The 18382-nt window shown below is 44.1% G+C and overlaps 1 long non-coding RNA gene across 4 annotated transcripts in view; it reads left to right on the forward strand.

Annotated features, from left to right (window-relative positions):
• Positions 1-15263, forward strand: part of LOC128338392 (uncharacterized) — a 38835-nt gene extending 23572 nt beyond the window's left edge. For all 4 annotated transcript variants that reach the window (XR_008312599.1, XR_008312598.1, XR_008312600.1 and 1 more), the window contains 3 exons: positions 12018-12310; positions 12912-13011; positions 14682-15263. This is a non-coding gene — a long non-coding RNA (uncharacterized LOC128338392). The remainder of the gene's footprint in view (positions 1-12017; positions 12311-12911; positions 13012-14681) is intronic.
• Positions 15264-18382: the final 3119 nt, after the last annotated feature.

Below are 18382 nucleotides of genomic sequence, written 5' to 3' on the forward strand. Positions count from 1 at the left end.
AAAGCCAACTCAAGCTCTCTTCAGACAATTGTAAGCACAGTGGCGCTGACGATTACAGCTTAGAAAGCAGAGAGGAAGTCCCCAGAGCTGTCCCACTCTCTTGCTTCAGCTGGGTGCTCACGGCTATGATGGCTTTTGTCTGACAGGAGAAGCATCATTACCATGATAGTTGGTGCTTCCATGAGCAGCAACCTGAATCACCTGAAGTTGCTGCTCACAGAAGTGCCAGCCGTCATGGTTATGGTGCTTCCCGCTTCAGACAAATGGAGCCATTACCATGAGCTGTTTGCTGGAGGGGGTGACAGTGGCAGGGCGGGACTTCCTCCTGGCTTTCCGAGCTGTAACTGTTAGTGCCACAGTTCTCACTAACATAGAAAGAGAGCTTAAAAGTTAGTCCTGACTAAAATGATAGAGGAAAATTAAAGTTAAGATCTTAATGACAGATATCACTCAAACGGCCCACAGCTAGGGACTGAAAGGTAGCTGGAGATTTTGAGGGAGAAGGCTTCTGCAACAGAAGAATTGTTAGCAGTGGCAGCAACAGCGTTTTAAGTTGCACACAATTTCCATGTATTTGGCAAGAATAAATTTTACAAGTGTGCCAAATGTATTCCAGGGCCTGCTTGGCCACTGTAATCTGTTTTATTTAATACAAAATATCTGCAATACTCAAGTTGCCTTCCAAGCACTGATGCAACATTTGGGTCAGCTGATCCTGACAGCTTTTCCCTGCACCAACCAGCTAAAGCAGCACATCACACGTCTGCACAGTCTTGGGGAAAAGCTAAAGAAAGGAGGAACATGCATGTCAGCGCCTTCCCCTTCTCGCCTGGGTTCTCTTTTTCTTTCTTTTTTCATTTCAATATTGAAATGCCTTAAATACTGAGCCGATGATGTTTCGCATTTCACCTTTCTCAGCAGGAAGTGATGTCTGAGCCATGTTACCACGGAAACCAGGACAAGGTGGCTGTGTGTGTAAAAGCCCGTTGGTTGGTATTAAACTATCTAAAGATGCTCTGGAGTAATTTGAAATAGGAAATAAATTGTGATTTAATGATGCTGTTAACTGTGCATATATTTGGGCCTGGGTTGTTGTTGGTTTTTTTGTTATATAAAACTTATCTCACCCACCATCACAGCAGTAGCCAACCTGAGGCTCTCCAGCCATTGTTGGACTACAGCTCCCATCATCCCCACTCATAGTTTCTTACAGCTAGAGATTATGGGAGTTGTAGTCCAACAATGGCTGGAGAGTGGCCCCAGGATGGCCAACCTTGCACTTTGACAGGAGGATTTTTCCTTGTATAGAGAATCACTCTAAGCCTGTAAAGGCATGGACTACAAGAGTGAGTATATTACTCTTTGGGAACCAATGGCAACAATTAGAAAGTTGCTGGTCATTCCCCACTGATAACAAAGCATGTTATCTTGGAGAACACCCTTGAACAACACTATGTATGTATGTATGTATGTATGTATGTATTGAATTCATTGTTAAATTTTCATACCACCTTTCATTAAAACAATCTCAAGGCATTTCCCTCAGAAGTTAAAACAATTCTATAAAAATTACACAGTTAAAATATTAAGCTAGAATATTTTTTTTAAATGCAAATTTGATTAAAAGATTAAAAACAAGCACAATATAACCATCAAAAAAGACAAAGCAGCAGCAATAGAAACAAGCCTTGGTAAAAAGCCAAGATTTCACTCGCTTTCTAAAAACTGTGATGGAGACTGAGGAGTGTATGCCCAGTGGGAGAGTATTCCAGAGTCTGGGGGCAACAACTTGCCTTTGCCACCAAAGGGAGGAAAGCTGGCCTTAGGAACATAGGAAGCTGCCACATACTGAGTCAGACCGTTGGTCTGTCTAGCTTAGTATTGTGTTCACAAACCAGCATCAGCTTCTCCAAGGTTGCAGGCAGGAATCTCTCTCAGCTCTATCTTGCAGATGCTATGGAGGAAAATTTGAAAATTCTTCATGATGCTCTTCCCAGAGCGGCCCCATCCCCTGAGGGGATAAGGGAATATCTTACAGTGCTCAGACTTCTAGTCTCCCATTCATATGCAACCAGGGTGGACCCTGCTTAGCTAAGGGGACAAGTCATGCTTGCTACCACAAGACCAGCTCTCCTCTTGTGGTAGCAAGCATGAATTGTCCCCTTTGCTAAGCAGGGTCTGGACTGGTTTAATTTGAATGAGAGTCTACATGTGAAAACTATAAGATATTCCCCTTAGGAGGTGGGGAAGTAGCTCAGTGGAAGAGCATCTGCAGATGGTCCCAGTTTATAATCCTGGCAACTCCAGATAGGGCTGAGAGATACTTTTGCCTGTAACCCAGGAGAAGCCACTGCCAGTCAGTGTAGACAATATTGGGCTTGGATCTGACTCGGTATAAGGCAGGTTCCTATGTAGCAATCCTGCAGGAATTAAAAGGCAACAAGATTCCCTTCAGGCTGCCTCAGGACAAGGGAAGGTGGGAGTTTCTGTGATCTTTCTGTGGAATCTGGAACACAACTGGGAATTCAGAAAGCAGCTCCAGAAAAATAAAAATAAATAGGGTTTTTAACGTTTGATTATTAGGTATATCTCCCACCTTACCTCTATTAATGCAAAGGCAGTTCACAAAATTATATTTTATTTATTTATTTATTTATTAACATACTTTTATACCACCCAAAACGCACGTCTCTGGGCGGTTTACAACAAGATAAAAACAACATTAAAACTTTACATAAAATAAAAACAGAAAGTTTAAAACATTACAACAATTTAAAATTTTTAGAAGAATATTTTAAAACAGCATTAAAACCATTAAAACAATATTAATTAAAAGCCTGGGTGAACAGATACGTCTTTAAAGACTTTTTAAAAGCTGTCAGAGATGGGGAGGCTCTTATTTCACTAGGGAGCATATTCCAAAGCCTCAGGGCAGCAGCGGAGAAGGCCCGTCCCTGAGTGGTCACCAGACGAGCCAGTGGCAACTGCAGATGAACCTCTCCAGCTGATCTCAGTGGTCAGTGAGGTTCATGACGAAGTAGACTTTCTCTTAAATACCCAGGGCCCAAGCCATTTAGGGCTTTATAGGTTACACCTTGTATTTTGCCCGGAAACATATGGGCAGCCAGTGTAGCTCCTTCAATACAGGAGTTATATGGTCTCTCCGAGATGACCCAGAGACCAACCTGGCTGCTGCATTCTGGACCAACTGTAGTTTCTGGACTACATACAAGGGCAGCCCCACATAGAGTGCATTGCAGTAATCCAGTCTGGAGGTTACCAGCAGATGTACCACTATTTTGAGGTCGTTCACCTCAAGAAACGGATGCAGCTGGCGTATCAGCTGAAGCTGATAGAAGGCACTTCTGGCCATCGCCTCAACCTGGGGGACCAGGGAGAGGCTCGGATCCAGAAGCACCCCTAGACTGTGTACCTGTTCCTTCTGGGGAAGTGTGACCCCATCCAGAACAGGCACATCAAAATTGTCTCTCAAGTTCCAACCCCGCACAATGAGTACCTCCATCTTGTCTGGATTCAGTCTCAGTTTGTTATCCCTCATCCAGCCCATTACCTCCTCCAGGCAGGCATATAGGGAGGTTATGTCCTCTCTCGATGATGCTGACATGGAGAAATAGATTTGGGTGTCATCAGCATACTGATAGCACACTGCACCAAATCTCCTGATGATCTCTCCCAGCGGTTTCATGTAGATGTTAAACAACATCGGAGACAATATGGAGCCCTGAGGCACACCATACAAAAGTTGAGATTTTGAAGAACAGCAGTCTCCAAGGGACACCATCTGGAACTTGCCTGAGAGGTATGAGCAGAACCACTGCAAAGCAGTGCCTCCACCTCCCAACCCCCTCAGATGCTCCAGAAGGATACTATGGTTGATAGTATTGAAAGCCGCCGAGAGGTCCAAAAGGACCAACAGAGTCACACTTCCTCTGTCCATTCCCACTTGGAGATAATCCATCAGGCCGACCAAGGCAGTCTCCACCTCATAGCCAGCCCGGAAGCCAGTTTGAAATGGGTCAAGATAATCAGTTTCCTCCAAGACTGTTTGGAGCTGGGAGGCCACCACCCTCTCAGTTACCTTGCCCAGCCATGGAAGATTGTAGACAGGCCTGTAGTTGCTCAACTCTGAGGGATCCAAGGTAGGCTTCTTCAGAAGCGGTCTAATAATTGCCTCCTTAAGACAAGGAGGCATCCTACCTTCCCTCAGAGACGCATTTATAATCTCTACCAGGCCTTCTACAACAACCCCCCCTGCCAGATAATATAAGCCATGTCAGGCAACGGTCAAGAGAACAGGTGTAGGCTGAACCATCCCAATCACCTTGTTCACATCCTCAGGAGTCACAAACTGGAACTGATCCAACCTGATCACACAAGAGGAGTCACTGGACACCTTCTCATCAAACACTGAAGTAATTGTGGAGACGGAGTCTAAGTGATATCCAGGACTTCAGAAACCCCCAATCCAAAGGGTGTATTTCAGTGATCATGCAAAGAGGGGATATTTTTGTTGATGTGTTCAGAGGGAATATTCAAAAGACAGCAAGATACTAAACACAAATTGAACAGCTGCAGAAGAAAAAGGAACTACGCTTATTCTGTTTATCGGTTTTGGTATTTCTCTTGATGATTAGCTTTGCTAAGGATACTGCATCCCAGCCATATCTTGATAGAGCTATCAAGCTTGTAGCTTGTCAGATTTGGCTGTCTCTTGTATGACATACTGTGTAAATTCCACATCTATTCAAATCTGATAGTAGGCCAGATACCTCCTATGGAAATTTCCTGACAATCAAGAAGCTTTCTCCTTTACACAGCCCTAACCCTTTGTTCCAGTTTGAAATGTATCTCCAATGAATTTGATTGGATCAAATGAACTCATTTGACTCATGACTATATCTGAAGATAGGAGCTTTTTCTCAACAACAGAATATGTGGTCTTCCTTTCTTCAAGCATAATAATAACAATAACTATAATAATAAACTTTACTTGTTAGCCGCCCCATAACAAATTGTTCTCCAAGCAGCTCACAACTACACATTAAAAACATTGAATAAAAACACATAAAACACAACAAACACATTACAACACACAATTTAAAAATACAAAATAAAATTCAAAACATGTTCAAAACTTATTTTAAAATAAATAAATTTAAAAAGCCTGAGTGAACAAAAAGGTTTTAACCTGGTATCTAAAAGAACAAAGGGACAACGCCAAGCAAGCCTCACTGGAGAGGCTATTCCATAGACAGGGTGCCACCAATGAAAAGGCCCTTTTCTTAGAAGCCAACCACCTCACCTCATTTGGCAGGGACACCCAGAGCAGCACCTCTGAAGAAGATCTCAAAGTCCGAGTTGGGGCATATGGGGCAAGGTATTAATATGTGTGATGCCTTTAAAAACCTACATGGCCTGAGACCCAGGTACTTCAAGGACCAAATTTATCTACATCAGAGGTTCCCAGACGTGAGACAAAAACGTTGTTGGACTATGACATCATCCTCAGTCTCACTGTTGTGAGCGCATTGCAGTAGTCAAGCCTAGAGGGTACCAGAGAGTGCACCACAGTTCTGAGATCACTATCTTCAAGGAACAGACACAGCTGTCGTATCACTATTTTTTCTATAGTGCCACCCATGCATATGGTGCTTTAAAAAGAATGTGAGGACAGGTCCCTGCCCCAAGTTGATAGAAAGTGCTCCTGGCCATAGCCTCAACCTGAGAAACCAGAGTAAGGCCTGGGTCTAGAAGTACTCCCAAGCTATGTACCTGTTCCTTCATGGGGAGTGCAACCCTATCCGGAACAGGAAGATCTGTTGTGTCCCTTGAAGTATGACCCCCTATCATGAGAACCTCCATCTTGTTTGGAGTCAGTTTCAATTTATTATCACTTATCCAGTACATTACTGCCTATAGGCAGGCATTTAGTGGGGTTATGCCATTTTCTGATGATGGAGAAATAGATTTGAGTGTCATTGGCATATTGATAACACCCTGTTTCAGCTCTCCTGATGATCTCACTCAGCAGTTTCATGTAGATGCTAAAAAGCATCGGAGATAAGATGGAGCCCTGAGGGACACCATACAATAGCTCTTGTTTCAAAGAGCAATTATCTCCAAGTGGCACCATCTGGAATCTACTGGAGAGATAGGAGCAAAGCAGTGCCACCTCTTCCCAAATCCCCCAGATAATCCAGAAGTATACTATGGTCGATGTAATTGAAAGCTGCAGGAAGGAACAAAAAGAACCAACACAGTCACACACCCTCTGTCCATTCCCTGGTAGAGATCATCCATCAGGCTGAACAAGGCTGTCCCATAAGAATAGCCCAAGGCCCATCTAGTAAAGCATCCTGTTTCACACAGTGGCCCACCAGATGACACTGGAAGCCCTCAGGCAGGAGCTGAGGGCATACCCTCTTTCCCGCTGTTACTCCCTTGCAACTGTTATCCAGAGGCATCAAAACAATATAAAACAAATCTAAAACAATTCAGAGCCAGTTAAAACTAATTAAAATACTTTAACAAAATTAAAAACCTTGGAAGGCCAGGCCAAACAAGTAAGTCTTTAGGGCTCTTTTGAATGCCAACAATGAGCCCAGATTATGGATATCTGGCGGGAATGCATTTCATAGACTAGGAGCAGCTACAGAGAAGGCCTGGCTCTGAGTCGCCACCAGATGTACCAATAGTAACTGGAGACAGACCTTTCCAGATGACCTTAACATGTTATGATACAGAAGAAAGCACTCTCTTAGGTAACCTGGACCTCAGCCGCTTAGGGCTTTAAAGATGATAACCAGTACTTTGTATTTTGCCCAGAAACATATTGGCAGCCAGTGCAACTGTTTGAGAACAGGCATAATATGGTCTTTCTGGGTTGCCCCAGAGACCAGTCTGGCTGCTGCATTTTGAACGAACTGAAGTTTCCAAACTACGTATAAAGGCAGCCCCACATAGAGCACATTGCAATTGTCAAGCCTGGAGGTTACAAGCTGATGCGCCACTGTTTTGAGATAATTATCTTCAAGGAATGGACACAGCTGTTGAATTAGTCAAAGTTGATGGAAAGTGCTTCTGGCCATAGCCTCCACCTGGGATACTAGGGTGATGCCTGGATCCAAGAGCACTCTCAGGCTGTGTACCTGTTCCTTCTGGGAGAGTGGAACCTCATTCAACCTCAACCAGGTGGTGGTCTGTCCATGACAGGAAGATCTACCTCATTCCTCAAATTCCGATCCCCCACAATGAGCACTTCCATCTTGCTTGGATTAAGTTTCAATTTGTTATCCCTCATCCAGTCCATTACTGCCCGTAGGCAGACACTTAGGGAATAAGTGCCAGATGATGATGATGATGATGATGATGATAAATCCATTTGGGTGTCATCAGCATACTGATAACACCTGCGCCAAATCTCCTGATGACCTCACCCAGCGATTTCATGTAGATGTTAAAAAGCATTGGTGACAGAATGGAGCCCTGAGGGACTCCATATAATAGCTCCTGTTTTGAAGAACTGTCACCAAGCTCCACCATCTGGAATCTACCTGAGAGATAGGAATGGAACCACTGCAAATCAAAGCCTCCTATCTCCAACTCCCTCAGGCGATCCAGAAGGATACCATGGGCTATGGTAACGAACGCCACTGAGAGATCTAAAATAACCAACAGAGTCACACTCCCTCTGTCAATTCTCTATTAGAAGTAATCTATCAGGCCAACCAAGGCCATCTCAACCCGATAGCCTGCTCTAAAGCCAGTATGAAATTGATCTAGATAATCGGTTTCCTCTAAAACTGTCGGGAGCTAATTAGCCACCCTCTCAATTTCCTTGCCCAACCATTGAAGATTGGAAGCCTATAACTATCCATCACTGAGGGATCTAGGAAAGGCTTCATAAGAAGTGGTCTAATCATTGCCTCCTGCAAACAAGGAGGCATCCTACCCCTCCCTCAGTGATGAGTTAATGATATTAACTAGGTCATCTCCAACAATTTCCCTGCTAGATAGAAGCAGCCAAGTTGGGCAAGGATCCAGAGAACAAGTGGTAGGTCGCACTATCCCAAGCAGCTTGTCCATGTCCTCAGGCATTAAAGATTGAAACTGATCCAATCTACTACTGCAAGAGGGATTGCTGGACACCACCTTAATAGATTCTGCAAAAACAGTGGAGTTCAAGTCGGCCCAAATACAAGGGATTTTGTCTGCAATTGGCCCATTAAAGGCATTACAGCAGAACATGGTCTCCGGGGACTGATTCAAAATGGAAGGAGCCTGAATCAAACTCCTCACAACCCGGGACAGCTCTGCTGAACGCAAACATGCAGAAGCAGTGCACAGAGACCTATTTTATTTTATTTTTTGCTACACGCACCACTTCCACATAAACCATCAAATGGACTCTATGTTGTGTATTTTCAGTTTCAAGCCAAGTTCTCCTCCACTTGTGTTCCAGTCACCTACCTTGCTGCTTCAGACCCCCAACTCCTCTGTATACCAGGAGGCCACTTTTAAAGCAGGTCGGAAAGGACACTTAAGAGCAATCGTGTCTACTGCCCTGGTGAGTTCCCTATTCCAGGTTCCCACTAGGGCATTGACAGAATCACTGACAATACCAACATTGAAACCCTCCAAGGCTTTTTTGAATCCTGCTGGATCCAGCAACCTTCTCAGGTGGACCATCTTCATAGGTCCACCACCCCTGCAGGGCTGGGATGCATCCGTGAAACCAAACTTAACCAGGTGGTGGTCTGTCCATGACAACGGGGAAACCACAAGGTCCCTCACCCACGTATCTCCCCGCTGATCTGAACAAAATACCAAATCGAGTGTGTGACCACCAACATGAGTTAGTCCTAATGGGCTTAATTGAGATAGGCCCATAGTTGTCATGGGAATATGAATTCCTGAGCTGCACCAGACAAGTCAGCCCCAAAGTGGATATTGAAGTCCCCCAGAACTCAGAACTAAGCTGCCTCACAGGGGCACTGGTAAGAGAGATGGTATTCTTATGGACCACAGCAACTCCACCACCACCCCACCCACTTCCCCTAACCTGCTCCACAACAGAGTAACCTGGTGGGAGAAGCTGGGCCCAGACTGAGTCACTAGCCTCCCCCGTCCACATCTAAGTTATACAAGCCAGGTCTGCTCCCTCATCCATGATCAAGTCATGGATTATTTTGGTCTTATTCTGAACAGAGCTGACATTGCAGATTGGCATGGCTATGTTCTGTGGGTAGCTGGAACTGCTCCCCAAGGCCTGAGAGCAGCCAGGGCAGCCAGAAGTGGAAACAGTTACTAAATTTCTAGTTTCCCTCCCCCTGTGACAGCCAGCTGCCCTTATACCAAGTCAGACCATTGGTCCATCTAGCTCAGCATTGTCCACACTGACGGGCAGCAGCTTCTCTAGCGTTTCAGGCAGGAGTCGTTCCCAACCCTACCTAGAGATGCAAGGGATTGAAACTGGGACCTTCTGCAAACAATGCAGATGCTCCTCCACTGAGCTAAGGGTCCATCTCCAAGTGGTGCCTCCTCACTTCCCTCCACTCCCCCCCCCCGCTATTAAAACCACATCCCGCAGTTCCTTCCTTCTTTCTGATCTCTCTCCTTCCCTTCCTTTTTATATAAGGAAGGTAAAAGGGAAAGCAGTAGGGTGCCACTTCATCTCCCTTCCGCTGCATGGTGGCAGGGTGTGTGTGTGTTGCTGAGTGGGCTGCTGGTTTGCCCTTGAGGACTGGGAGCAAAGGGCAGGGGCAGGAGGGTAACAGAGGTAATGAAAGCTGAGGGGGGAGGAGGGGCAAGGCCATGTTACGTGGGGAAAACCCACCGCCATCTGCAAGCCTTCTGTGGCATGCAGCTTCCTTTCACTCCTCTTAGTCTGGACTGTTGCCATTGCATTAAAGAATGAGGCAGTCCCCAGGCAGATGTGTTCGTTCCTGCATCCCTATCCATTGCTTTGCTGCTACCTAAGTGGTTTCACAGCAGGATGCCCCGTGGGAGCTGAAATGCTTGCCTACATGACCAGCGGAGAGAGTAATGCTCTAGTTTTTGCTTGCTTCAGACTGCAGGCTGAATTTCATTAATTAGCATCATGGAGATTTCCCATTGGCCCTGTCTGCTTCTCTCAGATATGGCACCAGTCTCGTGCAAAATTTGTCCAGAGTGTTCACAGGTCAGCAGCATGTGATCATTTGCTCTTTCTAGTACTCCCTTCGCAGAAGCGCATCTTGTACTTGCTGCCATTGAGTTATTTCAGGGCAACAGTTATTTCAGGGCAACTATCTGTAGGGATAAGTAGGCATGGGCTGGTAGTGGAGGCTCCCCTCCCAGCCACCATCTAGCAAAAAGTTTCCAAAGTGGTTTACATCGATATATATACATAAAATAAAATAAAATAAAATAAAATAAAATAAAATAAAATAAAATAAAATAAAATAAAATGGCTCCCTACCCCCAAAGGGTTCACAATCTAAAAAGAAACAAAAGATACACACCAGTAACAGCCACTGAAGAGATGCTGTGCTGGGGCTGGAGTGGGCTAGTTGCTCTCCCCCTGCTAAATATAGAGAATCACCACTTTTAAAAGGATTCTCTAGATTGTGAATCCTCTGGGGGCAGGGAGCCATTTTTATTTTATTTTATTTTATTTTATTTTATTTTATTTTATTTTATTCTCTCTCTCTCTCTCTCTCTCTCTCTCTCTCTCTCTGTAAACCGCTTTGGAAACTTTTCTTGAAAAGCGGTATATAAATATAAATATTCATCGTTGTATTCGTATTAGAGACATGAGCGTTCCCTTGAGGATTTTTTGAATGTCTGAGGATGGATTTTGGAGGACTTTGAGAGATTTTTGTATATAAAGCAAATCTTAATTATACATGACGTGGGTTTTTTTGCTTCTTTTTCTTAATGTAAAGGTAAATGTGCTGTCGAGTCGATGTTGACTCCTGGCGACCACAGAGCCCTCTGGATGTCTTTGGTAGAATACAGGCGGGGTTTGCCATTGCCTCCTCCCACACAGTATGAGATGATGCCTTTCGGCATCTTCCTGTATCGCTGCTGCCTGATATAGGTGTTTCCCATAGTCTGAGAAACATACCAGTGAGGATTCAAACCGGCAACCTCTGGATTGCTAGTCAAGTCATTTCCCAATGTGCCATTTGTTAAAATTATTTCTGCTGTCTGAAAAAATATTAATTACAAATGTATATGAGAGTTGTTAGATGGGAGGAGAGAGAAACAGATGAAAGAGAATGGGTAAGGGATAGTTCATTGTTGCAATAATCTGTTAAATTGATGTACACAGCTGAACTATGTTCTGCATTTCTTTTAAATGAGTGAACATGCAAAGAGATTTATTGGTGGTGCACCTGTAAAATGGATAAAAAACTGTTAATGGGGAGAGGGGAAAGAAGAGCAAGGGTCTAGAAAGGGTTACAAAATGTCAAAAAGGAGGCAATGGGCAGTTGGGTCAATTGGGGTGGTCTTTACTAGGGTGCTCTGTGGAAACATGAATTCTCAGTGCAAAGGAAGTGTGATGCTTGAGAAATGTGGGCTACAGACAGGGGTGTAGCTATAATTGAGCAGATGGGTTCAAAGAACCTGGGGCCTCTAGCTCCTGAGGGCCACCCCCCCCCCAGCTCCACACCTCTCTATTTTCTTCATTATCTCTCTCACTCCAATGGGCCGCCTGGGAGAGGGGCTAACACGGGCCCCCTCTCCCCTAGCTATGCCCCTGGCTATGGAACCACTTCACAATATTTGACAAATAAGTGCTACTAGATTTGGAGTATGTGTGTGTGTGCGTGCATTCTCATTCTGTTTGAAATAAATCTCTGGAATAAAGATTTTGTCAGGAAGGATGTATTAATTCCCTTGTGTCTCCCCAACCCACACACATAATCTGATACCAGTAATCATGGTCCTGTTGCAAATACATCAAACTGTTTCATCTATGGTTCTTTTTTATTTCCTTTTTTTCCTTTCAGCTGAAGAAAAAACTGATTAGATTTGCATACAGCTTGATCCATAGAGGTTAATAAAGTATGGCCGGTTGAAAGGAATCAACATAGCAAGTTCTGGGTAGAGGTGTTCAACTGAAGCAGAAAGTGGTAAATACCCAACCACAAAATGGGATTCCCCTGAAAAAGAGGTAGTTGTGATGAGCTCTACACTGGCTAAAAGCCACAGGGAGCCAGTCATGAATTCCATGGAAAATCTGAGTGAGGGGTGTGAAGGAAGAGGCAAAAAGGTTGAAGTGGACCAATAGACATGAAGGAAGGTGGGTACAAGGAATCCCATGGTCTGGATAAGCCAATCATAATGGAAAATAAAACACATTACTGTATATGGTATTTGATTCCTGTGGGGTGGGGTTATATTAAAGTACCGCAATGAAGCATCAGGGTCTGTCTCCTTGGTTGACCCTTGCTACTTTAGCATGCTGTTTGCCTTGGCCAATTCTGTCAGTCCATTCCTTTAAAACGTAATTGTGTGATGTTTCAATCTATTCTTTTTCTGCACACTGCTGCTTTAAATTCAACATGATGCAATAAATGCTACAAATTTTACCTACCTCTACTCTGTGTTTTATTCTCTTGGCAGCAGGTACTTAGGCGGAGAAGACCCAAAAATAGTGTCTTGCAGCTAGGTTTGGCCAGCCAGGGCTGCAGACCTAATCACCATAAGAGAGAGGCTTGTTAAAAGCTTCTGCATTGTCTCAAGGGGGAGAGTGGAAGTTGTTGTTAATGATATTGCTTTTGTGGAAGCTTGTACTTAGATAATTTTAAAGGTCTTTGTGACTGATCTGGACAGAATTCTCCCACTGCTCCTGCCATAATATTGAATTGGAACCACTGTATCTGTCCTGTCCCATCTTGCAGACTAGAGGCCACAACGTTTGGAAGACAATCAAGTGAGCCAATGCAGGTTGCAGCACCACGGACAGCTCCACAGGACAAGTTGCTCCAACAGCAGTCAGAGGTAGACTGTACTCTTAAATACTGCTAAGCTCAGGCTACCCCTCTGCTCCCTGCCTGGAGAGAGGAAACCTTCCAGGGGCAGTCTTCTAGTCCGGAGTCTGGCACTCTTCTTCCTCCTTTCTATCTGGTGTTGCCTAGCCTGCTGCCAGTGCTGGCATGAAGAGATCATGGAGTACAACCACATAGGAGGGGCTGGTTTTTCAAGGGAGAGTGGCGTTTTGGGTCGCTCAGGCTCTAAGAGTGCCGTTTCCGGGGCTTCAAACTGTGGGCCACTCAGGCTCAGGCTCTGGCCCAATGCTGAGCCGTGATTGGTTCCAGTGTTAGTTCTGCCTCCTCAGGGTTAGTCTCACAGTCATTTCAGGGCAAGGATCATGACATTATCCATTCACTGTGCCAATTTCTTCTGCTAATTTCTTTTAGCACAAGCTATTCCTGGCTACTGAACATTTCTGGAACCTGCACACTTTAGGACTCTGACTCCAAATATGAGTCACACTCCTTAATTTTTTGGTGCCCTGAATCAGTGTTATTGGTGCATGTATATAAAGCAAATCTTAATTATACATGACGGGTTTTTTTGCTTCTTTTTCTTAATGTAAAGGTAAATGTGCTCTCGAGTCGATGTTGACTACTGGCGACCACAGAGCCCTGTGGATGTCTTTGGCAGAATACAGGCGGGGTTTACCATTGCCTCCTCCCACACAGTATGAGATGATGCCTTTTGGCATCTTCCTGTATCGCTGCTGCCTGATATAGGTGTTTCCCATAGTCTGAGAAACATACCAGTGAGGATTCAAACCGGCAACCTCTGGATTGCTAGTCAAGTCATTTCCCAATGTGCCATTTGTTAAAATTATTTCTGCTGTCTGAAAAAATATTAATTACAAATGTATATGAGAGTTGTTAGATGGGAGGAGAGAGAAACAGATGAAAGAGAATGGGTAAGGGATAGTTCATTGTTGCAATAATCTGTTAAATTGATGTACACAGCTGAACTATGTTCTGCATTTCTTTTAAATGAGTGAACATGCAAAGAGATTTATTGGTGGTGCACCTGTAAAATGGATAAAAAACTGTTAATGGGGAGAGGGGAAAGAAGAGCAAGGGTCTAGAAAGGGTTACAAAATGTCAAAAAGGAGGCAATGGGCAGTTGGGTCAATTGGGGTGGTCTTTACTAGGGTGCTCTGTGGAAACATGAATTCTCAGTGCAAAGGAAGTGTGATGCTTGAGAAATGTGGGCTACAGACAGGGGTGTAGCTATAATTGAGCAGATGGGTTCAAAGAACCTGGGGCCTCTAGCTCCTGAGGGCCACCCCCCCCCAGCTCCACACCTCTCTATTTTCTTCATTATCTCTCTCACTCCAATGGGCCGCCTGGGAGAGGGGCTAACACGGGCCCCCTCTCCCCTAGCTATGCCCCTGGCTATGGAACCACTTCACAATATTTGACAAATAAGTGCTACTAGATTTGGAGTATGTGTGTGTGTGCGTGCATTCTCATTCTGTTTGAAATAAATCTCTGGAATAAAGATTTTGTCAGGAAGGATGTATTAATTCCCTTGTGTCTCCCCAACCCACACACATAATCTGATACCAGTAATCATGGTCCTGTTGCAAATACATCAAACTGTTTCATCTATGGTTCTTTTTTATTTCCTTTTTTTCCTTTCAGCTGAAGAAAAAACTGATTAGATTTGCATACAGCTTGATCCATAGAGGTTAATAAAGTATGGCCGGTTGAAAGGAATCAACATAGCAAGTTCTGGGTAGAGGTGTTCAACTGAAGCAGAAAGTGGTAAATACCCAACCACAAAATGGGATTCCCCTGAAAAAGAGGTAGTTGTGATGAGCTCTACACTGGCTAAAAGCCACAGGGAGCCAGTCATGAATTCCATGGAAAATCTGAGTGAGGGGTGTGAAGGAAGAGGCAAAAAGGTTGAAGTGGACCAATAGACATGAAGGAAGGTGGGTACAAGGAATCCCATGGTCTGGATAAGCCAATCATAATGGAAAATAAAACACATTACTGTATATGGTATTTGATTCCTGTGGGGTGGGGTTATATTAAAGTACCGCAATGAAGCATCAGGGTCTGTCTCCTTGGTTGACCCTTGCTACTTTAGCATGCTCTTTGTCTTGGCCAATTCTGTCAGTCCATTCCTTTAAAACGTAATTGTGTGATGTTTCAATCTATTCTTTTTCTGCACACTGCTGCTTTAAATTCAACATGATGCAATAAATGCTACAAATTTTACCTACCTCTACTCTGTGTTTTATTCTCTTGGCAGCAGGTACTTAGGCGGAGAAGACCCAAAAATAGTGTCTTGCAGTTAGGTTTGGCCAGCCAGGGCTGCAGACCTAATCACCATAAGAGAGAGGCTTGTTAAAAGCTTCTGCATTGTCTCAAGGGGGAGAGTGGAGGTTGTTGTTAATGATATGGCATGAAGAGATCATGGAGTGCAACCACATAGGAGGGGCTGGTTTTTCAAGGGAGAGTGCCGTTTTGGGTCGCTCAGGCTCTGAGAGTGCCGTTTCCGGGGCTTCAAACTGTGGGCCACTCAGGCTCAGGCTCTGGCCCAATGCTGAGCCGTGATTGGTTCCAGTGTTAGTTCTGCCTCCTCAGGGTTAGTCTCACAGTCATTTCAGGGCAAGGATCATGACATTATCCATTCACTGTGCCAATTTCTTCTGCTAATTTCTTTTAGCACAAGCTATTCCTGGCTACTGAACATTTCTGGAACCTGCACACTTTAGGACTCTGACTCCAGATATGAGTCACACTCCTTAATTTTTTGGTGCCCTGAATCAGTGTTATTGGTGCATGTAGGGGTGCACAGGTGTGCTTGAACAAAGGGAACATTACTTAACAAAAAAATTTAAATCACTGTTCCAGGTGGAGAAAGCACATAGAACATGGAAAAGTAAGAGGAGGGATGCTGGTACTGCAAAGGATTTAAATGAAATTTATTTATTTTTATTTATTTTATTTATTTTTACATTTATATCCCGCTCTTCCTCCAAGGAGCCCAGAGCGGTGTGCTACATACTTGGGTTTCTCCTCACAACAACCCTGTGAAGTAGGTTAGGCTGAGAGAGACGTGACTGACCCAGAGTCACCCAGCAAGTCTCATGGCTGAGTGGGGATTTGAACTCGGGTCTGCCCGGTCCTAGTCTAGCACTCTAACCACTACACCACACTCTCAATGAAATGCACTAAGCATGCTGATGTAGACACACACCATAGTGGCAATAATAGATATAGTATGATCAGAGATGAGATGTTCAACACTTAAAGCACAAAACAGTGCTTATAAAAATGCTGGCTTTAGTATAATCTTTTTGGCTTTGGGTTTTCTGCTCTATTTCTAGAATGTACTCAGAATTTAAAAATAATAATGAGAGAAACAAACCCAAGTGACACGTTGTAACGTGAACCTCTGCGTTTAAGTAGCAACCTCACAGGAAGGTGTGTTGCTTTCCAGGTAAACGGCCTCTCTTTTATATAGTATGCTGCTAATTAGCACTGTGCTTGTAGACTCTTAGGAGGAGCTTAAGGCACATCCACAGAGTGTGCAAGAAACATAAACAAGCAAGCAGAGCGAGAGGAAGAGAGGTTTTCCCTCTGTGTGTTTATCAGTGCAGCCATAGTTCTGAAATAGAAATGTTTAAAGTATTTATTCTTATTTTATTATTTATTTACAATATTTCTATACTGCCCAAAACGTGCGTCTCTGAGCGGTTTACAATTACAATCATTTAAAATATTAAAAAAACATTTAAAACCCATCATTAAAATACTAACGATTCTTAGTATTGCCAGAATCATTAGAAAAAGGAAAGGAGAGAGGGGCTGAAGAAAAGAATAATTTGTGGGACAGACTGAACTGAACATTTGCAGCATTTACTTTAACAGCAGGGCAACAGGCAGAAATTCAGCCTTGTCCACAAGAGCTTGCACAGTTCCACACAGATGGTTCCATGTAGCCTTTTCCACGGCTAGAGCTTCCAAGTGTGCATAATATCCTTATCCAGGCAGGGATCAATGGCTGAAGTAGGGTCTTTGCTGAGGCAGGGATCTGGTTGCAGGAGGGCCGTAGACCTTGGACAGCTCCATGTGAAGGAGGATTGGTTGCGCAGCCCAGTGCTTCTGCAGTTTCCCCCACTTTGTTACAAATGGGGGGAACTGCAAAAGCGCTGCCTGCACTACTGCTCATTCTTAACAGCATCAGGGCTGCTTTAGTTGTCTGCAACAGCCCAGGGCATAGCATTACAGCTCCATAATACTTTGCGTCATGTCAGCTGCGTGTCATGTCAGCCCTTTTGGTTTTATGGCAGTTCCATCTGGGGCCAATGAAATTCATTACTGAGTGCACTTTGGCTATTAGTACTGGTTCTGTAGTAAATCAAAGGGCAGATAGGAGCTTTTGAAGCTGGCACTGTTAATTCTTGAGCTGTAGATACACTCCAATTGACCTGGGATTGCAGCATATGCTCTGGCTGTCCTTGTTTACTAGGGGCCATCACTGTTTTACCACTGTCCCTGGTAAAGCATGGCCCCTATTTTGACCCTTTTTGTCTTCAAAGGATACCTCATTAAATGTTTGTTCTGGTGAATTTCTGGAACTGTTATTCTGCATGTTCAATCCCACCCATCCACCGGGGAGAACTGAACCTGCAGAATGACAGCCATACCTCTAAGTGGGGAATGGATACATGCATATAAATGCCTGCAGATGAACATGATACCCACGCCATCACAGGCTGCCATTTCATACACTGCAGCTGGTGAGGTATATTTTGAACGGTGAGAGCATATTGTCACACAATTACATGCTTTTAATATATTTTTAACCAGAAGAACAAACATGGTCTTGGCTTTCAGATCAGAGAAGAACCAGCTACTGCAGAGAAAATGAATAAAGTAGCAGGGTAGAGCCTTCAGCAGTGCATGATGGGAAAGAAAATTTGGCCACTGATCTTTGGTATGATAACAAGGTTGTTACAAGCATGTGCCTAATTTTCATTTGTGAGATGCTGAGAGTGATGCTACAGTTATCCAGCTTCAAAAGCAAGCTGAGAAACATTTTCTCTTTGCACGATCTTCCATGGCTTTGCTTTGGTAAACAATATGCAAGCGTTTCCTGAGAGGCGCAGTCAAGAGGGAGCTCTGAGCCTCCAGGTGTCTTTTGTATTCACAAGCAGATGTGGGATTCATGACTGTCTCTGGAGGGTTTCTGTCCAAAGAAACAATGAATGGGTTCACTCAGCCCATGATATACACTTTGGCTAGGTTGCTATTATTGCAGCATCTCCTAGTTAAGTAACAGCTTATCCAGATGATCTGTTATTCTAGCACTGGATGCACAGGGATGT

This window comes from Hemicordylus capensis, chromosome 1 (assembly GCF_027244095.1).
Source record: "Hemicordylus capensis ecotype Gifberg chromosome 1, rHemCap1.1.pri, whole genome shotgun sequence".
In the NCBI taxonomy this organism is placed as follows: domain Eukaryota; kingdom Metazoa; phylum Chordata; class Lepidosauria; order Squamata; family Cordylidae; genus Hemicordylus; species Hemicordylus capensis.